Here is a 21,682-nt window from a genome sequence, read left to right as displayed (position 1 = left end):
GCATTTAGCCCATCGGCTGCCTACCTCCACTTCAGTAACCCTCATTTAGTTCTCTAACATTAAAGAGTCTCTTATGGGTTGCTTTCCTCTTTTTCTTTTTTTCCCCCCATCCCATATGTTCATCTGTTTTGATTCCTAAATTTCACCTATGAGTGAAATCATATGGTTTTTGTCTTTATCTGACTGGCTTATTTTGATTAGCATAATATACTCTAGCTCCATGCACATCATTGAAAATGGCAAGATTTCATTCTTTCTGATGGCTGAGTAACAGTCCATTGTATATATATACACCACATCTTCTTTACCTATTCATCAGTAGATGAACACTTGGGCTCTTTCCACAGTTTGGCTATTGTTGTTAATGTTGCTATAAACATCCAGGGGCATGTATCCCTTCAAATCTGCATTTTTGTATCCTTTCAGTAAGAGAAATAAGTTGTCTTTGCCCTAGGTGCTAAGATTTAATAGAGGGAGAATGTGGTTGGAATGTTTTGAGACATAAATGGATTTTTTCTTTTCTGTATTCCCATCATTCCCGCCCCCCCACCTCCCGAAAAAGTAGTCAGTTTTGTGGTGTATCTCAGGGCAAGAAGGCAGTGAGGCAGGAAACCAAATACTGTGTCAGTCTCTCTAGCTTTTGTGTTCCAAAAGTGGAAGCACTAGGGGAGGGGGATTAATATCAGAGGCAAAGACAAAGTAGCTGGGCCAGAAAACTAGAAGGAGGAAAGATTTGCATAAGGCTAAAAAAAAAGGTTCTTCTCTTCCTCACTCCCCTCTCCTTGGTGCATGGGGTGGGGGTGGCAAAGAGAGTTCTTTGGGAGGTCAACCAGCACAAACTGCCAGGAGCAACATTTGGTTGGCTGGAAGGCTCAAGAGAGGAAGGGCTGTGTGGAATGTCTAGGTCGATGGACCAAAGGTAGCTTGACAATGAGTTCTATGCTCCAAGTATGGCAGAGACATTGGAGAAAACTATAGCACCTGAAAGGACCATGCGGGCAGAGGGCTAAGCAGTAACTGACAGGCTCTAAGGACTTGGAAGTATATAATTTTACTCCAGTCCCACTCTCCACCCCCATGCCTGGGTACTACATAAGATCCCCGAACTGTGACATCACCTGGGATGAGGGGAAAGTACATTAAGATGACTTATATTGTTTTCCCAACAACCTGACAAAAGGAAGGCTCGGGGTTAGAAACTGAGTTTCAGAAACATTCACAACTCTACCTATGGTTGTAGCAGTTAGCTAACAGTCAGCTTTGAGGTTCATCTCCGTTCCATCTTGTTAATTGAAGGAGTTAACTTCTGTGTAGTAGGGAGGAGATCAACATCTAGTAGGGCCATGAAAATAACCCCCAGCCCCACCCCTGTGGGATGCTGGGGTCTAAAAATGGTTCCAGCAAAACCTTTTGTAATTTCACATAAGATGAACTAGATTAGGGGCGCCTGGGTGGCTCAGTGGTTTGGGCTGCTGCCTTCGGCTCGGGTCATGATCTCAGGGTCCTGGGATCGAGCCCCGCATCGGGCTCTCTGCTCCGCAGGAAGCATGCTTCCCTCTCTCTCTCTCTCTCTGCCTGCCTCTCTGCCTACTTGTGATCTCTGTCTGTCAAATAAATAAATAAAATCTTAAAAAAAAAAAAAGATGAACTAGATTATTGGAAGAATGTTTTCCTAGAATAATGTAAGGCCAAATTACAAATAGTTAAAATAAGTCAAATTTTCTATTTGATGAATAAAAACATCACTAATACAACCTAAGAGTCAGTGGAAACCAGGGGGTTAGAAAGGAATATTCCCTGGCATACGTTATTGACTAGTTATAATTGCGCATTCCCCTTTCTGCCCATAGTGACATTTGATCCTACTTATGGATAGGTTGCTTCAAATAGAAGAGCATGGGTGTCAATAAAATGTCTAAACTGAGAAAAGCCTGTGCTTGAACGGGGAACAAACTGATTTTCTAACTTCTGAAGTTTGTAAAAGTCACACTACTTTACATTTATTTAGCAAATGTTTGACTGTCAAAGAGGGACTTCTCAGAAGGGTTCATATCTGAGCAGGTTGAAGGGCTAACATTTCTAGGTATTGCTCTGTACTGATTACATCAAGGCGCTTGGAGACTAAGGAAGAGGAGGCGGCCAAAACTGAGGGAGGTACCTGTTGATTTTCCTAAAGGTGGATGTGTGTAGTGATGGTGGGAGTATAGAAATACTGAGAAATAAAAAATTGTGGTTCAGTTAAAGAAAATGGTGGGCACAAGTTTCTAGTTGCCATCTCAGTGGGAGTCAGGGGATACAAAGACTTGTAATAACTTGGTAACCTTTGAAACTGCCTTTTGGTAGTTGGCTCTGTTTCCTGTTTTCTTCGTAGTAGTGAACAATTCAACAAGGAAAAGGGATTATCTTCAGGAGCAGTGAGGTAAGGAGGTTAGGAGACTCCATTCATTCCACAGCTAATTTGGAATGTGGAGACCTTTAAGGTAGAGTGGTGGCGCTTTTTGGAGAAATCACACCTTGCTCTTCCAAATTTTGCCAGGAAGATCTCCACAGGTGAAATAGTTGGACCTTGTAGCCCTGAATTTCATTCCTTTAGAGTCTCTTTCCATTGTCAAAAGGGAAGATGGGGATTTGAAATTTATTACGGGCATAGTCTGGTTTTCTTACATATTCTGGCAATCATGGGATCAATTAAGTGACTTTCAAGAGGAAAGATGTAAAGACAACAAACAGGGCTATATGGCCTCTCACCATTCCACTCCATTTGAACTCTGGAAACTTATATTTAACTTTATTGACTTTTTTTTTTTTTTAAAGAGCTGAAAAGGCTGAGGTTTTAAGGCCTAAAAAGAAAAAAAAAGTGGGGAGAAAAGATTGATATAACTCTGTAATAGGGCCCTGAGGCTGGGCGGTTGTAAATATTAGCCTGGCGTTTTCCACACAGCCTCCTACACTCAGGGCATCTTGCTAAAGCTTGAGGGGTATTTGAAAGGAGTCCTGCCCCTGAGGAGCTTTCACTCAGGGGCTCAGAAACCAGATGAGGCCTGGAGGGTTGAAAAATGCATGGGCTTTGGAGTGAGCACACTTGGGTTCAAGTTATGACTCCTCCATACTTAGTTGTGTGAACTTGGGCAAGTCATGTCCGTTTTCCCCTCCTGAGCCTAAGTTTCCTCCTTTATGGAGCCAGGATTATTCATGCGAGAATGACAGAAGTAATTCTGTACAATGCCTGATACAATGCAGGAAGCAGTTCTTAACTAAAGCCGCTGTGCTGGGGTTAACGCAGCAAAAGCTTGAAGGAGCTAGCATTCATTACCAACTAAAGGAGAAAGGACGTGAGCGGTAAGAGATGGTGAGAGCCTGCCTTAGCGGGAGGTGGCCTTTCCGCATGCGCACAGTCTAGGAGACCGGCAGAGTAAAGAGGGGGCGGGGCTAGGTGCCTGAAGGGGTTGCTATGGCACCGAGGGGCCAGGGGAGGTTAACTGAACCCTTAAAACATTACGCCCTCCCTCACCCGTTACTGCCTAGGCCGAAGGCCATTGTTCCCAGCAAAATGGCGTCGGTAATTTCCCTCCCGGCTAGAGGCCTAAGTAAGGCTGAGGATGGGAATTGGACTGGGGATGAGAAGAAAAACTACAATTCCCAGGGTACACCGCACTCGTCTGCGAGGCGCAAGGCACGTGCCCAGGCCTAGCGGTTACATGCCGTCAAAAATCCGTTTCATAGCTTCCCTTTCCCATCCCCACTTTCGTTGTTGCCCAGCCCCCGCGCGCGCGCACTGCGGTCTTGGGGGGGGGGGGACATGCCATGGCCGTTGCCCTCGCAACGTAACCGGGAGACCGGTATTTGTAAATCTGTGCTTCGATTTCTAATCCCAAAGCCGGCAGGTATGGGTCTCGCGAGAAAAGACGGGAGTTGGAAAAAGGGAGTTAGGGGTGGTGGGTGAAAAGGTGCCCAAGGGTACCACATCTCGGCAGAGAGGCTGCATTTAGAGGCTTGCGGATAGCAGAGTGGATGGTGGGTGGCTGGGAAGTAGTGTGTGCTTGTACTTTTCTTTTTTGGAGGGGAAGAAGGTAAAACAGCCGTGGAGACAGAGCTTTTGAACACAAGGAGGTGTCACGCGTGTCTTTTTGGAAAGGAGAGAAGCCTTTCTCCAGTTCGACGCGCATCCCTCTCTCCCGCTGCGCTGAAGAGGGCGGGGGAGGAGTGCGCTCGCTCTAGTTGGCTAGCCACTCGGCACCTCGCAGCGATAGGGGCTGTTGGGAGTTGGGGCTGCTCCGTAGGCTTTCTCCGCCCCTCCCCCTCTTCTTTCCTCCCCTCCCCTCCCCGCCCCCCTCCACCCCTCTCTCCTCTCCAGAATTCCCTGGCTGGAGTACGCGTGCGCCTGCTCTGCTCCCGGGCGAGCGCGAGCTTGGGCTCGTACCCCGCTCCCCTAACCCCGCCCGCTCTTTACCTACCGGCAGTAGCTGGCCCGGTGGGCTCGCGGGAGACGCTCGCACGCGCACGCGCACACAACGCGGAGCGGAGCTGGAGACATCGAGGAGGGGAGTAAGAAGCATCGGAGGAGGTGATAGAGGAGGCGGTGTGCGTATCTGTGTGTGTTCTACGGTGTGGCTCGTCGAGGGGCGAGCGCAGGCTTGAAGGAGGGCGAGGGAGAAGGGAAAAGAGTCCGAGTCTCTGTCCGTGAGAGCCTCTAATCTGGTGAGGGTCCCGGGCCGGCCAGGGTTCTGGGAGAGAGGGAGGAGGCCGGGGGGCGTGTCTGGGATCCGGCTGAGAGATGAATGGGCCGGGGATGAATGGAGGGAGGCAGCGGCGGCCAAGAGTCTGTTGAAGAGTAAGCGTCCTAGTGGGGGGCGGCTTGACCGAGGCAGGGTGATTGTTGTCGTCAAGAGGTATGGGACGAGGCCGGGCTTGGGTCTTCGCGGTTGTCGGAGTTGCTGTCCGTTTGAGCGAACAGGCGGAGAGGAAAATTCTAAGGTGGAGGGAGTGGAGAAGGGCAGGTTTGGGTTTGAGGTGCGTTTTTTGTCTTCTTTTCTGTTTTTGTTGGGGGTGGCAACTTTGGGAGTTGATGGAGAACTAGGGAATGGGGAAGGTGAGAGGATACATGGGGGTTGGGACATGGTTGACAAAGGACTGAGTGATCATTTAAGTGAGATTGAGGGTGCTGAAAGAGATGATCGCTTCAGGTGTGAGAAGTTGAGTTTCAGTGGGTCAAGTGGTGGGGGAAAGTGGACTTAATATAGAGATTCAGTTGTGTATGAAAGTCGATAGGACTGGATCGGGTGAGAGAATATTGCTGCCTGGTTCTGTAAGTGGGTTAGGTTCAAAGAGATTGAGAGGTGTTATTTGGCAACGGTGGTGTTTTCTGTGACTGACAACTTGAGGATGGGGAAGAAATGGTATGTTTAGGATAAAAGTGGTGAGGTGGCTTCACTGTGCCGAAAGAGGTTTTGTTCGACTAGTTAAGAGTGGTGAAACATTTATGGAGTGGGCTGTGGATGGAAATCCTGCACGTGTATATCTTCCCATCTTGGGAGTTGATAGACGTGTTAAAATGAAATTGAGCCCTCAAAACAGATGCGAGTGGTATGGCTATTCCTTCTTAAGAATTACCTTTGACTAAAGCAATTATACGAATAAATGGGCTTTAAGTTGTGAAAGTCTTCTGTGTGGTAGTGATTACATCCAATTTGGGGAGGCATTGTTACCTGTTTTTCATTTATAGTACGTTGTAATACCAGGATAACTTTTGAAGAGATCTCAGTATATGATACAGAGCAGCAGGTGTTTTCCAGACAGTCTCTAACATTTAGCTTGATGAATTTAAAAATTGCTTAAAGTCAGCAGCCTAGGGGAAGGATACCCTGCATTTAAGGATGGCTAAAATATACTAAAGCTGATTCTGAATGCTGAAGTAATTATACATAATTTTTTTTTTTTGTCATTCTGAATTTACCTTGTTTGAAAATTGGCACTTGCTTTTTGGTGTGAGTTTAAATTATAGCAGATTACTAGGACATTTTGTTCTCTGAATACATTACTTATCTTCTGGTAAGGATGCCTGGTGATGGTTTCATTCTGTTCTGGGTCAAGATTAATAGTTTATGAATTTGTAACTTTTCATGGTTACTTTTTACAAACTTTACTGACATATACTCAGTATCTCGGAAATGTTGCAAATTTGAGAACTTTCCCATGCCCTTTATCTTTTATTCTGCTTTGATGTTGCAAAGAGTGTAATCCTTGTTTTGACTACCCAGAGTTTAAATACAAAAACTAATACTATATTCATACTTTCTTAGATTAAGATGAATACTGGTGTATTAAGCGGTAGAGTAGAAGTACTAAAGTACCATGAGAGCCTGGGAATGTTGCACCAATTTTGGCAGGCAAGGTAGCCTCCCTGTCTTGAACTAGATGTTCCTGGAGTGGAAGAACCTGCAAGTTTTGAGGCTGGAAAGTGTAATCTTGGTATATCTGGGGAGTGGAATGAGATAAGGCTGGAATCTTAGTTTGAATTAGGAGCCTTTGACTATTTAAGAAGGGGAATAACATGAGCAGGTTTTTGGTGTTTATCTCCCTGCCTTTGCTTCTGATGCCTCTGCCCCCAACCTGGAATGCTCTCTTTTCCCCATGCTGTGAATTTGAGCTCATTCTTTTTAGACTAACCTCAGTCATTAGTTATTCCCTAAAGCCTTTCTTGCCCCCGACTTTTTTTTCCTTTTCCCAGCATCCTCCACAAAGCTTCATTAGGTGCCCCACTTCAGTGGTCCCATCATACCTTGTACATATTTTTATTACTGTATTTCTGTTGGTAGGCAGGCAGGAAAGTTATTTGCCTTTTTATACTTAAGAGAGAAAATAAAGATAAGAGATAAGACCTACCCTAGTAAGCAGTGGACCCTGGAATTCCGACTTCTAAACCAATGTTGATCCTTGTATCACAGGTCTACATTTGTTGATGTAATAATTCTGTAGTGTTTTAGGAGTTAAATTTCTCTAATTTGGACTTTAACTTCCTTCCATAAAGTACAGGAATTTTTCATTAAGGTGTGCATTAGTTAGCTTGTAAGTGATAAAGCCAGTGGCTGCATAGAACCAGAGTAATCAGAAATAAATGAGAATTGTTCTATTACTATAAGATTTATTGTCAGATAATTTACTTTAACAAATTAACAGAAGTTCTAAATTTTTGTGTATATGTTTGTGTGGGGGGAGGTTGTGTGCAAGGAAAAAAAAAAACCCTTTCTCAGTACCCCATCTTAGTGTAAGTAGACCAGTTCTATTTGCAGATATATTTGATTATTTCTCTTGGCTAAAACCCAGAATACTTTTTGGGGGGGGGGAAGTTCCCATTTTTTGTTTGAGATCATAAAGTTTATGGCACTGTTAGGAGATGTTTGAAGATTGTAAAGGACGTCTATAAAAGATTTCATTCAGAAATTCCCAAAACTTCAAGAGTAGAATTGATGCCATTTTAAATTGTTTTGGTAGAGTTTGTCATGAGATACTTGGTTTAGAAAATGTTGAGGTTAAGTTACTGCAGTGGTGAGCCTTTAATGCCCCTTTCTTCAGGGATATATCTATCTATCTATCTATCTATCTCATTAACAGAAATGAAGTAACATTGTTTTCTGTGTTTTAACCTGGTAATTTTTTACTGTGATAAAATTCACGTAATATAATGTACCATTTTAGAGTGTACAATTCAGTGTCATTAAGTACCTTCATGATGTTGCATATCTAGTTCCAAAACATTTTCATCACCCCAGAAGGAAACCCTGTACCCATTAAACCATGGCTTCCCATTCCCCATTCCTCCCAGCCCCTGGCAACCACTAATATTCCATCTCTATGGATTTTCCATTCTGGGTATTTCGTATAAATGAAATCATGCATTATATTACCTTATTGTCTGGCTTTTTTCACTTCACATGTTTTTGAGGTTCACTAATGTTGTGGCGTATATCAGTATTTCATTCCTTTTTAAAAAAGTTTATTTTTTTTTTTTTAGTAATCTCTACACCCACTGTGGTCTCAAACTCACAACCCTGAGATCAAGAGTTACATGCTCTTCTGATTGAGCCAGCCAGGTGCCCCTATATTACATTCCCTTTTAATGGTTAAATAATATTCCCTTGTATGGATATACTACATTTTGTTTATTTATTCATCAGTTCATAGACATTTGGGATCTTCTACCTTTTAGCTTTTGTGAATAATGCTGGTATGAATATTTGTATATACATTTTTGCTTGAAAACCTGTTTTCAGGTATGCACCTAGAAGTGGAATTATTGTGTCATATGGTCATTCTGTTTAACTTGTTGAGGAGCCACTAAACTGTTTTCCACAGTGGCTGCACCATTTTACATTCCCACCAGCAATGTACAAGGGTTCCAGTTTCTTTACATCCTCACCAACATTTGTTACTTTCTGGTTTTTTGTTTGTGTGCTTTATGGCCATACTAAGTGGGTGTGAAAAGGGATCTCATTGTGGTTTTTATTTGTCTTTCTATAATGACTGATGATGTGTAGCATCTTTTCATGTGGCTGTTGGCTGTTTGAATTTGTTCTTTGGAGAACTAAGTCTTTTGCCCATTTTTAATTTTTTAAATGTTGACTTAAAGAGTTTTAAAAGAATACATTCTAAATTCTAGACCCTGATCAGACATATGATTTGCAAATATTTTCTTCTATTCAGAGTTATCTTTTTACTTGTTAATAGTGTCTTTTGATGCACAAAAAATTTGAAATTTGAAGTCCAGTTTATCTATTTTTTTTGTTGCTCGTGCTTTCAGTGTTATATTTAAGAAACCACTGCCAAACCCAAGACAATGCAGATTTACTCCTATCTCTTCTTCGCAGAGTTTTATTGTTTCAACTTTAATATTGAGGTCTTTGTTTCATTTTGAGTTAATTTTTGTATATAGTATGGGGTAAGGGTCCAGTGGTGTTTTTTTGTATGCGGATTATCTTGAAGTTTTATAAACTATAAAATAGATAAGGGGGTGGGAGATATAGGCTTCCAGTTATGGAAATAGTAAGTTACAGGGATAAAAGGTACAGCCTAGGGAACATAGTTAACGGTATTGTAATAATGTTGTATGGTGACAGATGGTAGCTACACTTGTGATGAGCATAGCATAATGTATAGACTTGTGGAAACACTATGTTGTTTCCCTGAAACTAATGTAACATTTTGTGTCAACTATACTTCAATAAAAAAAGTAATATATGATACTATATATGACGCTATTTTGTGGCAATATGTAATTATTCTTTGGGCTTTTGTGGAGGAGAAATGTTTCTAAATGCATTTTTGAAGGTCATGCTTTGTATTTGAAGAGTGGGGATATTCTAAAGCTCTTTATGAGACAGTTGGACTTTCATGATCAGGAAACCTCAATATGGCAAACTAGACAATCCTTATGGTAAAGTTACATAAGTGTTTTGTTTTTTAGATAATTGTTTTTCTTTTTTTAAAATAAAGAGTATTATTTTTGTTTTCGGATTTTTTGTGTAGGGTGAAATCTTTTATTATAACTGGGGGGAAAAGCAGATTTAGTTTATAATTAAGCAGAAATTGGCATTGGATTTATCCTAAGAGCACCCTCATCTATGTGTTATTTGGTTTCTGATTGTGAGCCAGCTTCTTGACCAAAACATATATCAATCAGTACCTTGTGGAGACTTTTTATTTGTAGCTTAGGCCATAATGACCTGTACATTGTCCTATTCATTTAAGAATCATGTAAGATTATTTTAGTTCCGTTACTTGTAAAAATGAGAGTTAAAATTTAGCACAGCACAATTTGTTGGTAAATCTCAGCCTCTAGTTAAGTGTAATTAAAATAGAGACGTTAGTTTGAATTGTTTTAAACACTAGGGGGTGTGTTTAATAGAAGAATGGGAAATTGGCTTGATTAGACCCAAGACTCATAGGGTGCTAGTTCAGCTCTGACGATATCCAGTGCTGCCCAGAGAATAATTTTGTCCTGATGAGCTACTGTGGCATATCCATTCATAGTTAGCCTTTGAAGGTTTCTAGCAAGAGGGGGAAAAAACCCCTTGAAGCTCTGTGGTTCATTTACTAAGGAAGCTTTCAAAGGTCCTGATAACTTACTCTGAAGCTGTTAATCCAAATGAATTTTGGAGTATGACTTACCTAACATATTTGTAAGGTTCTACCATTCCTTGAACAAATTTTTATTGTGTTCCTCCAGTGTGCAGGGTTGGTGTGTTGGGAATAGATGAAAAGGAAGCAAAGCAGGCAATGACCCTGCTCTCTTTGAGGTTACATTATAGTTGGAGGACAATAGTCAACAAATAGAACATAAATGCTGAGAAGAATGAGTTTTTTGAAAGATTTTATTTTTAAGTAATCTCTGCCCAACATGGGGCTCAAACTCCGAGATCAGGAGTTCCATACTCCACCGTCTGAATCAACCAGGCACCCTGAGAAGAAATTTTTTTAAAGGATGCTGGGATGTTAGAAGCCTCTTTAGCTCAGTTGGTTAGTTTGGAAGGTTTCTTTGAGGAGGTGACTTTGAACAGAGATCCGAATGTTAAGAGACCAGCAATTCTTAGTATCCCTTCTGTTAATTATTATTTTGTTAAATTGTTAATTTATCTCTACTAAACATTTTAGATTTCTTAATATTTTAAATGTGTAAGATATGTGCTTTTTTTTAAAGATTTTATTTATTTGACAGACAGAGATCACAAGTAGGCAGAGAGGCAGGCAGAGAGAGAGGAGGAAGGAGGCTCCCTGCTGAGCAGGGTGCCTGATGTGGGGCTCAATCCCAGGACCCTGGGATCATGACCTGAGCTGAAGGCAGAGGCTTTAACCCACTGAGCCACAGAGGCACTGCTGTGCTTTTGTTTCTAAGGAAAAAAAAAACAAAAACAAAAAAGGTGCATTCCTTATGAGAAGAAACTGTGTTTCCAGGTGAAAATGTCACTGGAGTAGGAGTCAGCCTAGGTTCTGGTCTTGCTCTCAGTGTAATCTTGTATAAATTGGTGAGCATGGATTTCCTCATTTGTTACTAAACAAAGCAAAAGCCCTACCTATTTTGCAGAGGTTTTTTGTTTTTTGTTTTTTGTTTTTTTGGCTAACTAAGAAAATATACTGCGTAAATTACACAACGGTATATGAAACACAGTGTATTCTATTAACATATTTTTGGAGTCAAAGTTTCTCAATTGAGAAATGTTTTCCTACCAATTTAAAGCTTTTGTGCCTGTAACCATCTGGTAAATTTTAGCACCAAAGATCTAAACTCATTGATTAATCAGGAGGGGTTGGGTTCTTAGAACATGGCAGTATGGTAGAAAGTATGTTGGATTTGGAGCTAGAAAACTGGGGTTCCAGAATTTCCCCTTCACTTACTGGCTTTGTGACTTGGGCAAGACTATAAACTTTTCTGAGCCTTCCTAATTTTCAGAATTCAGGGTAATACTACATAGCTCTCAGGGTTGTTGTTAGGAGTCTTTGAGTTAAGTAGATGAAGTTCTTATGGAACTATAAACCTTTTTCTGTAAAGGACCAGATTGTCAATATTTTAGGCTTTGCAGACCATGAAGTCTGTTGCAATAACACAGCTCTGCTGTTGTAGCAGCCATAGACAATATGTAAATGAATGAGTGTGGCTGTGTTCCAATAAAACTATTTATGAACACTGAAATACAAATTTTGAATAATTTTTCTGTGTCATGAAATACTGTTCTTTTGATTTTTTTCCCCAACCATTTAAAAATATAAAAATTTTTCTCGGGTCACCTGCTGCACAGAAACTAGCAGTGAGGTGAGGTAAGTTTGGCTTGAGGGCTGTATGTAGTTTTGCCACAACTGTTGTAAAGGGTCAGGCAGAATAAAGTCTTAATTAGGGATTTGAGGGTAGATGATTGATAAATATAAAGCCAAGTGCCCCGATAAATATAAATTGTTTAATTTTGATAACAAAAGAAGATGGAGATGATCTCAACCCCTTTTCTAATTTGAACCCAGAAATTTCTTCATATAAAATGAGCGTCTTTAATTGAGGAAATGATCTTGCTAAAGCAAAACTGGATGATGGAAGTGAGGAAGAAGATAGTTTTAGTGTTATAAACTCCCAGGGACTGTAATGTGGTTATGCATTGTATGTATCTCTGCAATTCAGGATTGTGTATAGTGTTGTGCATGTGGGTCCATGTCATATGTGGGTGCATGTCATATGTGGCCCCATATTATGAATAAAGAGTGGACTTGGGAGTCCAGTGCCTGAGTTAAATTCTGGCCCTGGTTTCTACTGGCTGTGTGATTTTAGACAAGTTAACTTAATTTTTGGAGCCTAGTTTCCTCATTTGTAAAATGGGAATAAAAATATTACCTACGTCAAGATTTTTGTGGTGATTACATGAGAGAATGCATGAAGGGGCTTACAGTGCTTGGCACAAAGCATTCAATAAGTATTAATTGATATTTATTTGTATTTATATTGTACATACCTTATTTGTTTTCTTCTTTCAGTTACTTTGAGAAATGGTAATATCCTCTTATTTATTATTTATTTATTTGACAGAAAGAGATCACAAGTAGGTGGAAAGGCAGGCAGAGAGAGAGAGGGGGGGGAAGCAGGCTCCTGCCAAAGAGAGCCCGATGTGGGGCTCAATCCCAGGACCCTGAGATCATGACCTGAGCTGAAAGCAGAGGCTCAACCCACTGAGCCACTCAGGTGCCCCAAGAAATGATAATATCCTTAACTGGTTCTTTTGTACAGGTTATTGATGGACAATTATGCTTTAAAGGATTAAACTAACATACAGGTAGATTAAAACCTTAAGGTCCACCTTTACACAATTTTTGCTTTCCAGTGGGTAACTATTGTTAAGTGTTGACTATAGGGGTGCCAGGCTGGCTCAGTTGGTAGAGCATGAGACTCTTGATCTCAGGGTTTTAAGTTCCCATGTTGGGTGTAGAGATTACTTAGAAATAATTTTTAAAAATCTTTAAAAGGAAGTTGACTGTGAACGTGTACAGTCCTTTTTCTCTGTATTTACATGCATATGCATATGCAAATAAAAATATTTTATGTCTTGCTCTTTTCCCAGAGAATATGACTTAGGGCTCTCTCTCTCTCTCCATATATATATATATATATATATATATATATATGTGTGTGTGTGTGTGTGTGTGTATACATACACATATATATGTATCTTCACATCATTCTTTTTAATGAATACACAGTGCTTAATACTAATTGCTTCTTAAACCTGCAGGATAAATTAAGAGCATATCTTCTGGGGCTTTTTTGTATGCATTTAAACATACATGAGTACATTTGGAAACAAGGTTTTATAGTTTTTTTTCTCACATAAATGATATGTTGTATATGCTGTACTGTAATTTGTTTTTTTCACTTAATAGTATTTATATGTAGGAGATTTTTATATATTAGTTGTATATATCCATCTCTTATTTTTTAAACATGCATATTATTACATAGTACAGATTTACACTGCTTATTTTATCATTCTCTTATACATGGATATTTAAGTTCTTTTCAGTATTTTTTGCTATTCCAGACAATGCTTCAGTAAAAACCCTAGTGCATGTATATTTGTATACGTACAAAAATATTTCTCAGGTAGATACCAAAAAGTGTAATTGCTGGTGATAAGTATGTATTAAGATACTTGGAATTTGTCAAGGAGTTTGACAAAGGGTTTGAAAGGTCTATTCCAGTTTGTCTGCCAAGAGTGCATGAAGTGCTGAATTTCTCATACACTTTTCAAAAACAGATTTTTTGGCTCATCTGTTGGATAAAAAATGATTGTTTGAATTTGCATGTCCCTGCTCAAAAAAGTTTGAGCCATCTTCCTATCATCCACATATTGGCCTTTTGTATTTCTTACTGATTTTTTTAGTTCTTCGTATATTCTGGATATTAATGGTTGTTATACATGTTGCAAATATTTGCTCCCCATCTGTTGCTTAGCTTTTAACCTTGTTCATGGTCAGATGGGCAAATGTGTTAGCTTTTTATTAATGGTCTTTGCATTTTGTCTTTTTATGAAAGCCTTTCTTCAGGTTAGAAATATATGCAGCCATATTTTTTTTAATTAATTAATTAATTATTTTTTTCATATTTTCTTTTAATAGTTATATAGTTTTGCTGTTACATTTAGCTCTTTAACCTACCTGGAATTTATTTTTGTGACTGGTCTGAAGCGGGTCTTTAACATCCTCCCCCACATTATAGATAGCCAGTTATTCTGACAGTGTTTATTATGCTATCTGTTCTGTGCTGAAACTATTATTTAACTTACTATAGCTGCATTATATTACAGTTTTCTTTATATAGGTATTGAATATTTCTTCTTGAGTTTGTTCCTAGATGAGTATGTTACAGCTTTGTTGCTCTTATGTACAAGATAGTGTGTGTGTATTTAAAATCTCAGTGACCTGCCTTCCTCCAGACACCCAGCCCTTCCCTCCCCTTCTGAGTGCTGCCCAACTCCAGGTCCCTCACCTTAGAATAGCTGCTTTTTAAATTACATTTTCTAGCTGATTATTGACAATGTATAGCAAAGCTATTGATTTCTGTTTGTTGATTTGATCTTTGGCCTTTCTGCTGAGCTCTCTATTCTGCTGAGTTCCTATTATAGTTGTTAGTTGATTTGCTTGGATTTTCTAGATAGATAATCATATAGCCTGCAAGTTTTGAATTTTGTGTCCTACTTTCTAATATTCATACATCCTGATTTATTTCCTTAAATGGTAGTGGTGATAATAAGAATTCTTGGCTTATTCATGACTTTAATTATTGTTTATGTGAAAGATGCTTAACCTCACTCATAAGATAAATGCTAATTAAAACCACACTGAGATTCCTTTTTAAAATCTATCAGAGTGTTAAAAGTCAAAATATTTGATAAGGGGGCGCCTGGGTGGCTCAGTGGGTTAAGCCTCTGCCTTTGCTCAGGTCATGATCTCAGAGTCCTGGGATTGAGCCCGCATCAGGCTCTCTGCTCAGCAGGGAGCCTGATTCTCCTTTCTCTCTGCCTGCCTCTCTGCCTACTTGTGATCTCTCTCTCTCTCTCTGTCAAATAAATAAATAAAATCTTTAAAAAAATATTTGATGATACCTTTTTTGTTGTAGGTAGGAGTTTGAATTGGTACAATGGCCATGGTACGCAGTTTGGCAGCATTATATAAAGATACACATGTATTACGTGTATTATTCTGGATGTATTAACATACATCAATAAAAGTTAAATACATAAATTTCTTTTGATCCAATAATATCATTTCAGGAAATACATATATAAACACACACAGACATACATACACACATATGTACAAAATATGCAATGCTATTCGTCATAACAAATAACATAGCAAATAATTGAATACTATATACTATATAGGTTTTAAAAGAATAAGAATAAGGAACTTCTGTGTAGTGACAGGGAAAAAATACCAAGTTGTTGTGACTATAAATAAAAGTTTGGTATACACTGTGCTATTTTTTTGTTTAAGGAAGGAAAAAGAGAGCATATATTTGTATTTGCTTATTTGCCTAAAGGAATTCCAGAGGGCTACACAATAATCTAATGAGTGGTTACCTGTTGGGGGAGTGGTGGGAACTGAATAGATGGGAAACAGGGTTGGGAGGGAATCTATTAATTATATACCTCTTTGATTTTTGAGTTTTAGGACTATATTTTTAAAAATTAAATTAAAAATGGTTTCTTAAATTATTTCACCTCCTCCAAGGACATTTTTGTTTCTCTTGATCTCTCTTTTCTGTATTACAGGTTTTCTCCAAATGGCTGTCTCCTGATTCTGTCCGTATTTAAGAATGAGCTAGTAGAAGGGCCGATTGGGAGTTCTGTGTACGGAGACAGGGTTGTCAACTGGTAGGCTTTATTTTGGGGTGAGTGGGTGGACAGCTGGCTATTACACTTGGAGTACCCAAATACCAGAGGGCAAAGGGCTTTGCTCTGGGATGCCCTTGTTCATCCGGGTTTGTTGAAATTAATATTTTGCGTGCAAGGATTTTTTTCTTGGTGGAATGGGGAAGAGAGTTCATCAACTGTTTCATAATTCAGAGCTTCAGTTAGTCCCTTTTTTTCCAGACTTTTTTTTTTTTTTAACTCTGGCACTTTATGGGATCACTTATCTCTGGGGTTTGGTCCTGCAAGTCTTCTCCATCCTGGGTTGGAACCATTTCTATTGCATATTTTAGGTTGTAGTATCCTTTGATTTGTGTTACTAGCCAGTTCTTTCCTATTTGCTCTCTGTCAGAAATTGTTGAAATCTTGTATTTGTTATGCCATTTTCCATTTGTATCCTTGGCCTGTGACTTATACTTTTGTACTTTATTACCATTGCTTTTCCAGGAAAGTACAAGAGATATAAGTGTTCAGTTTACCTTCTTGAACCAGAAGCCAACAGTGGTATATGTTAAACTTGGGTAAACTGTAGGCTCCTTGAGGACAAGGACAGACTTTTTCTTTTATCCCCAGATCCTGACCATGCTTGGCACTTGGTAAATGTTTATTGATGTGGATACATATATGAGAGAGAGAGGACTGTTAATGGGAAATTTACAATATAATTGTGACAATTTATTTTAAAAAATTTTATTGAATTATACTTGACATATGGTGTTGTATTAATTTTAAGTGTACTACATAGTAATTTGACAGTTCTATACATTCTGCTGTGCTCACCACAGTAAGTGTAGTTACCATCTGTCACCATACAAAGTTATTACAATATAATTGACTGTATTCCCTATACTGTACTTTTCATCTTGTGACTTACTTATTTTAGAACTAGAAGTTTGTATCTCTTAATCACTTCCCCTATTTTGCCTGTCCCCTCACTCCCCTCCCTTGTGGCAACCACCAGTTTGTTCTCTGTATTAGTGAGTTCATTTCTCTTTGTTGTCTTTTTGTTAGTTTTATTTTTTAGATTCAATATGTAAGTGAGATCATATGGTATTTGTCTTTCTCTATCTGACTTATTTCACCTAGCATACTACCCTCTAGGTCCATTCATGTTATCGTGAATGGAACGATCTCATTCTTTCTTACGGTTGAGTGATACTTCATTTTGTATATATACCACATCTTCTTTATCCATTCATCTGTTGATGGACACTTAGGTTGCTTCCACATCTTGGCTTTTGTAAATAATGCTGCAGCAAATATAGGTGAGCATACAACTTTTTGAATTAGTGTTTTTATTTTCTTCAGGTATAAACTTACCTGAAGTGGCCCAGTAGTGGAATTACTGAATCATGTGGTGCTTCTACTTTTAGGTATTTTTTAAAGACAGGGAAGGGGGAGGAGCAGAGAGAGAGGGAGAGAGATAATCTTAAGCAGGCTCTGTGCTTAGCACGGACCCCGACATGGGGCTTGAGATCATGACCTGAGCTGAAATTAAGAGTCAGATGCTTTAACTGACTGAGCCACCCAGGCGCCCCTGCCTGTTTTTAATTGGATTATTTGTTTTTTTGTGTGTTGAGTTGTATGGGTTCTTGGTATATATCTTGGATATTAACTTCTTATCAAATATGTCATTTGCAAACGTTTTCTTAAGCAGGTTGACTTTATATACATTCTTTCAATGGCTGGTTCCAAAAGTTGAAGTTCTTGAGCCATGGATTAACAAAGTACTGATTTTATGCTGAATTTCTGATGGATAGAATTTCTGATGGATGATAAGCTATGAGGGAAGATTATTTCAAGCTTTTCACTCAAATGCTCCAAGATTATATATCAAACAGGTTAAAGGAGTAGATATAGGGTACACATTTGTGAGAGTTTCCCTATAATTTCAGTCTCTCTGGTAGTGCTTTTGTAGTTATCTTTATATATATTCCCAGTTTGTTACCATTTTATGAAGGAAAAAAATGGTCATATAAAAGTTACAACATATAGCTGTTGAACTTAGTAAGAGACTTTAGTTTTGAGGCCTGATTTTTGTGGACTATTTCACTGAGGTATGTTGCTGCATTGCTGAATGTAGAAGAGTTTATTTCCTGGTCACTGAAGCAATGCCAGCTTGGTTTATTACTGGAAAGCTTTAAAAGAATGCATTATATACTTATCAGCCTTCCTAAGTGAGTCTACTGAAAATCACTTGATTTTTTTTTAGAGTATTATTGAATAGTGCTTTAATATAGCACTGCCCCTAGGGGTTATTAAGATGTAGAAAATAAAAGCTTCTATTGATTGATTATTATATTATGCCAGGCACTGTGCTAAGTAGTTTATATGTGTATTTTCATATCAGTCCTTTGAGATTTCACAAATGAAATCAAGAATGATTGAGGTAAAGTAATGGGCCCCAAATCTACTTTGAGGAATGAGAGGCAGAACCAAGATTTGATTCCAGGTTTCTCTCACTCCAAAGCCTGTGTTCTGAACCCCTGTTTTATGGACAAGAAGCTAGTGGATCCATGATGGGAAGGCCATAGATATTCTGTGCTTAGTGTAGTTCTTGGCCTAGTTTTAAAAAGATTTGTTGTTCTTATTTGTTGTGTTTGTGTCTTTTATTTGTTGTTTTTTATTAATTATTGATGTCAGGGCTTTCCCATTTAGAGAAGTGATTCTCAACTCGGAGGCCAGGCTGAAGATAAAGAAAGTGGACAAAATTGAGTGGGGGAAGATAGAGAATATAATTTTAGAAAGGTATATTTGATATTATGGCTTATATTTTAGTCAAAATGTTTTAAGATTCTTAAGAGAGACATCATCTTTTATTGAGATATAATTTATATACTATAAAATTCACCAATATAAATGTAAATGATTTTTAGTAAATTTATAGAATTGTGTAACCTTGATTACAGTCTAATTTTAGAATATTTCCATCACCCCCAAAAGGTTCTTTAGGCCAGTTTGCAGTTAGTCCTGTTCTTATATACTTCAGCCCCAGGTGACAAGTTATTTATTTTCTCTTTCTATAGATTTACATATTCTAGACTTTTCATAGAAATGGAACCATATGGCATGTTGTCTTTTCCTCTGGCTTCTTTCACTTAGCAAAATGTTTTCAAGGTTTATCCTTGTTGTAGCATATATCTGTAACTCATTCCTTTGCATTGCCAAGTAGTATTCTATTGTATGGTTATAACACATTTTGTTTACCCATCAGTTGACAGACATTTGGATTGTTTCTGCCTTTTGGCTGTTGTGAATAGCATTGCTATGGACACTTATGTACAAGTTTTGTGTGGACATACGTTTTCATTTCTCTTGGGAAGATGGTGTCATATAGTTACTCAATGCTTAATTTGTTGAGGAACTGCTAGACTGTGTTCTGGAGCAGCTGCACCATTCTACGTTCCCTCCAGCAATGTATAAGAGGTCCATTTCTCGGGGCGCCTGGGTGGCTCAGTGGGTTAAGCCGCTGCCTTCGGCTCAGGTCATGATCTCAGAGTCCTGGGATCGAGTCCCGCATTGGGCTCTCTGCTCAGCAGAGAGCCTGCTTCCCTCTCTCTCTCTCTCTCTGGCTGCCTCTCCGTCTACTTGTGATTTCTCTCTGTCAAATTAATAAATAAAAATCTTTAAAAAAAAAGGTCCATTTCTCTACATCCTTACCAACACCTGTTATTGTCTGTCTTTTGTATCATAGCCATCTTCATGGGTATGAAGTAATATTTCATTTGTGGTTTTGAGTTGCATTTCTCTAAAGAGTAATGATGTGTAACATCTTTTCCTGTGTTTATTGGCTATTTGTATATCTTTTTAAAAAAATATTTATTTATTTGACAGAGAGAGATCATAAGTAGGCAGAGAGGCAGGTGGGGGTGGGGGAAGCATGTTCTCCATGGAGTAGAGAGCCTGATGAGGGGCTTGAACCCGGGACCCTGAGATCACTACTTGAGCCAAAGGCAGAGGCTTGACCCACTGAGCCATCCAGGTGCCCCTGTATATCTTATTATACAGAATAAACATTAGAGAATGTCTCTAATAGACATTAGAGAAATGTCTATTCAGATTTTGAGCCTATTGGATTATTTATCTTTTCATTATTGAGTTATAAGAATTCCTTTATAGGAATGCCTGAGTGGCTTAGTCAGTTAAGTGTCTACCTTCAGCTTGGGTCATAATCCCAGACTCCTGGGATGGAGTCCCTCAAGGGGCTCCTTGCTTAGGTCTTGCTCAGTGGAGATCCTCCTTCTTCCTCTGCCTACTGCTTCCTGTGCTTATGCGTGCTCACTTGCTCGCTCTCTCTCTCCCTCCCACCCTCCCTCTGATGAATGAATAAAATCTTAAAGAAAAAAAAACAAATTCCCTATATATTCTGAGTACCAGTCCCTTATAAGATATGTGATTTGCACATATTTTTGGTCAGTCTTTTTGCTTTTCACCTTCTTGATGGCATCCATTGAAGCACAAAAGTTTTAAATTTTGATGAGGTCCATCTTCTCAATTTTCTCTTTTATCACTTGTATTTTTGTTATTTTATCTGGGAAATCATTGCTTAACCCGAAGTCACTAAGATTCACTTCAGTGTTTTTTTTATTTTTAGAGCTTTAGAGTTTTAGCTGCTATATTATGTCTCTGATCCACTTTGAGTTCATTTTTTTATGGTGTGAGGTAGGAGTCCAACTTTATCTTTTATATGTGGATATACCCAATTGTCCTAGCACCTTTTGCTGAAAAACTGACAAGGAGCAAGGAGCCCATGCTGGGAGTAGATCTCAGGACTCTGGGATCATTCTTTTCCCATTCAGTAGTCTTGGCCTCTTATTTGAAAATCGATTGACCGTAAATGTTAAGGTTTACTTCTCGACTCTCGATTCTATTCCATTGATCTAAAATTGACCCTTGATGATGTGAGGATTAGGGGCACCAACCCCTGTGCAGTTGAAAATCTGCATATAGCTTTTTGTTCTCTAAAAACTTTGTAGTTGGAGCACCTGGGTGGCTCAGTGGGTTAAGCTGCTGCCTTCTGCTCAGGTCATGATCTCAGGGTCCTGGGATGGAGCCCCGCATTGGGCTCTCTGCTCAGCAGGGAGCCTGCTTCCTCCTCTCTCTCTGCCTGCCTCTCTGCCTGCTTGTGATCTCTCTCTGTCAAATAAATAAATAAAAAATCTTAAAGAAAAACAAAAAAACTTTGTAGTAATAGTGTACCAAAGCTTTACCAATAACATAAACAATTGATTAGCACATATTGTATATGTTATATATATTGTATACTGTATTCTAACAATAAAATAAGCTATGAAAAAATGTTATTAAGAAAATCAAAAGACTATGATGAGTGCTGTGAAGTGTGAACCTGGCGATTCACAGACCTGTACCTCTGAGGCTAATAATGCATTATATGTTAATAAAAAAAAATCAAGAGAGAGCAAATTCACAGTACTCTATCGTAAAATATCCATGCATAAGTAGATCTGCACAGTTCAAACCCATGTTATTCAAGGGCCAGTTATATGTATCTCCTTTTTCTATTGTTCATTTCTAATTTAATTCTTTTGTGGTAGGAGAGCATACTTTGATTTCAGTTCTCATAAATTTATTGAGATTTATTGTATAATATGTGATTTGCTCTGGAGATTTTTTGCATGTGTGTTTGAAAAGAATGTATATTTTGCTCTTATTAGGAGTGTTATATAGATGGCAGTTAGGTTAAATTGGCTGGTTGTATTGACCAAGTTTTCCAGATTCTT

The 21,682-nt window shown here is 38.9% G+C and overlaps 1 protein-coding gene across 7 annotated transcripts in view; it reads left to right on the top strand.

The window, feature by feature from the left end:
- The first annotated feature begins 3,788 nt into the window (after positions 1 to 3,788).
- The window catches only part of WNK3 (WNK lysine deficient protein kinase 3), a 157,418-nt gene continuing 139,524 nt past the window's right edge, over positions 3,789 to 21,682 (top strand). For 4 of the 7 annotated variants that reach the window (XM_059156947.1, XM_059156948.1, XM_059156943.1 and 1 more), the window contains exon 1: positions 4,022 to 4,698. The gene's annotated coding sequence lies outside the window, so the exon portion shown is untranslated. The other 3 variants (XM_059156945.1, XM_059156946.1, XM_059156944.1) reach the window with 3 other exon arrangements.

This window comes from Mustela lutreola, chromosome X (genome assembly GCF_030435805.1).
Source record: "Mustela lutreola isolate mMusLut2 chromosome X, mMusLut2.pri, whole genome shotgun sequence".
Classification (NCBI taxonomy): domain Eukaryota; kingdom Metazoa; phylum Chordata; class Mammalia; order Carnivora; family Mustelidae; genus Mustela; species Mustela lutreola.
The sequence above is the reverse complement of the archived record's forward strand: the minus strand, read 5'-3'. Positions and strand labels throughout refer to the sequence as shown.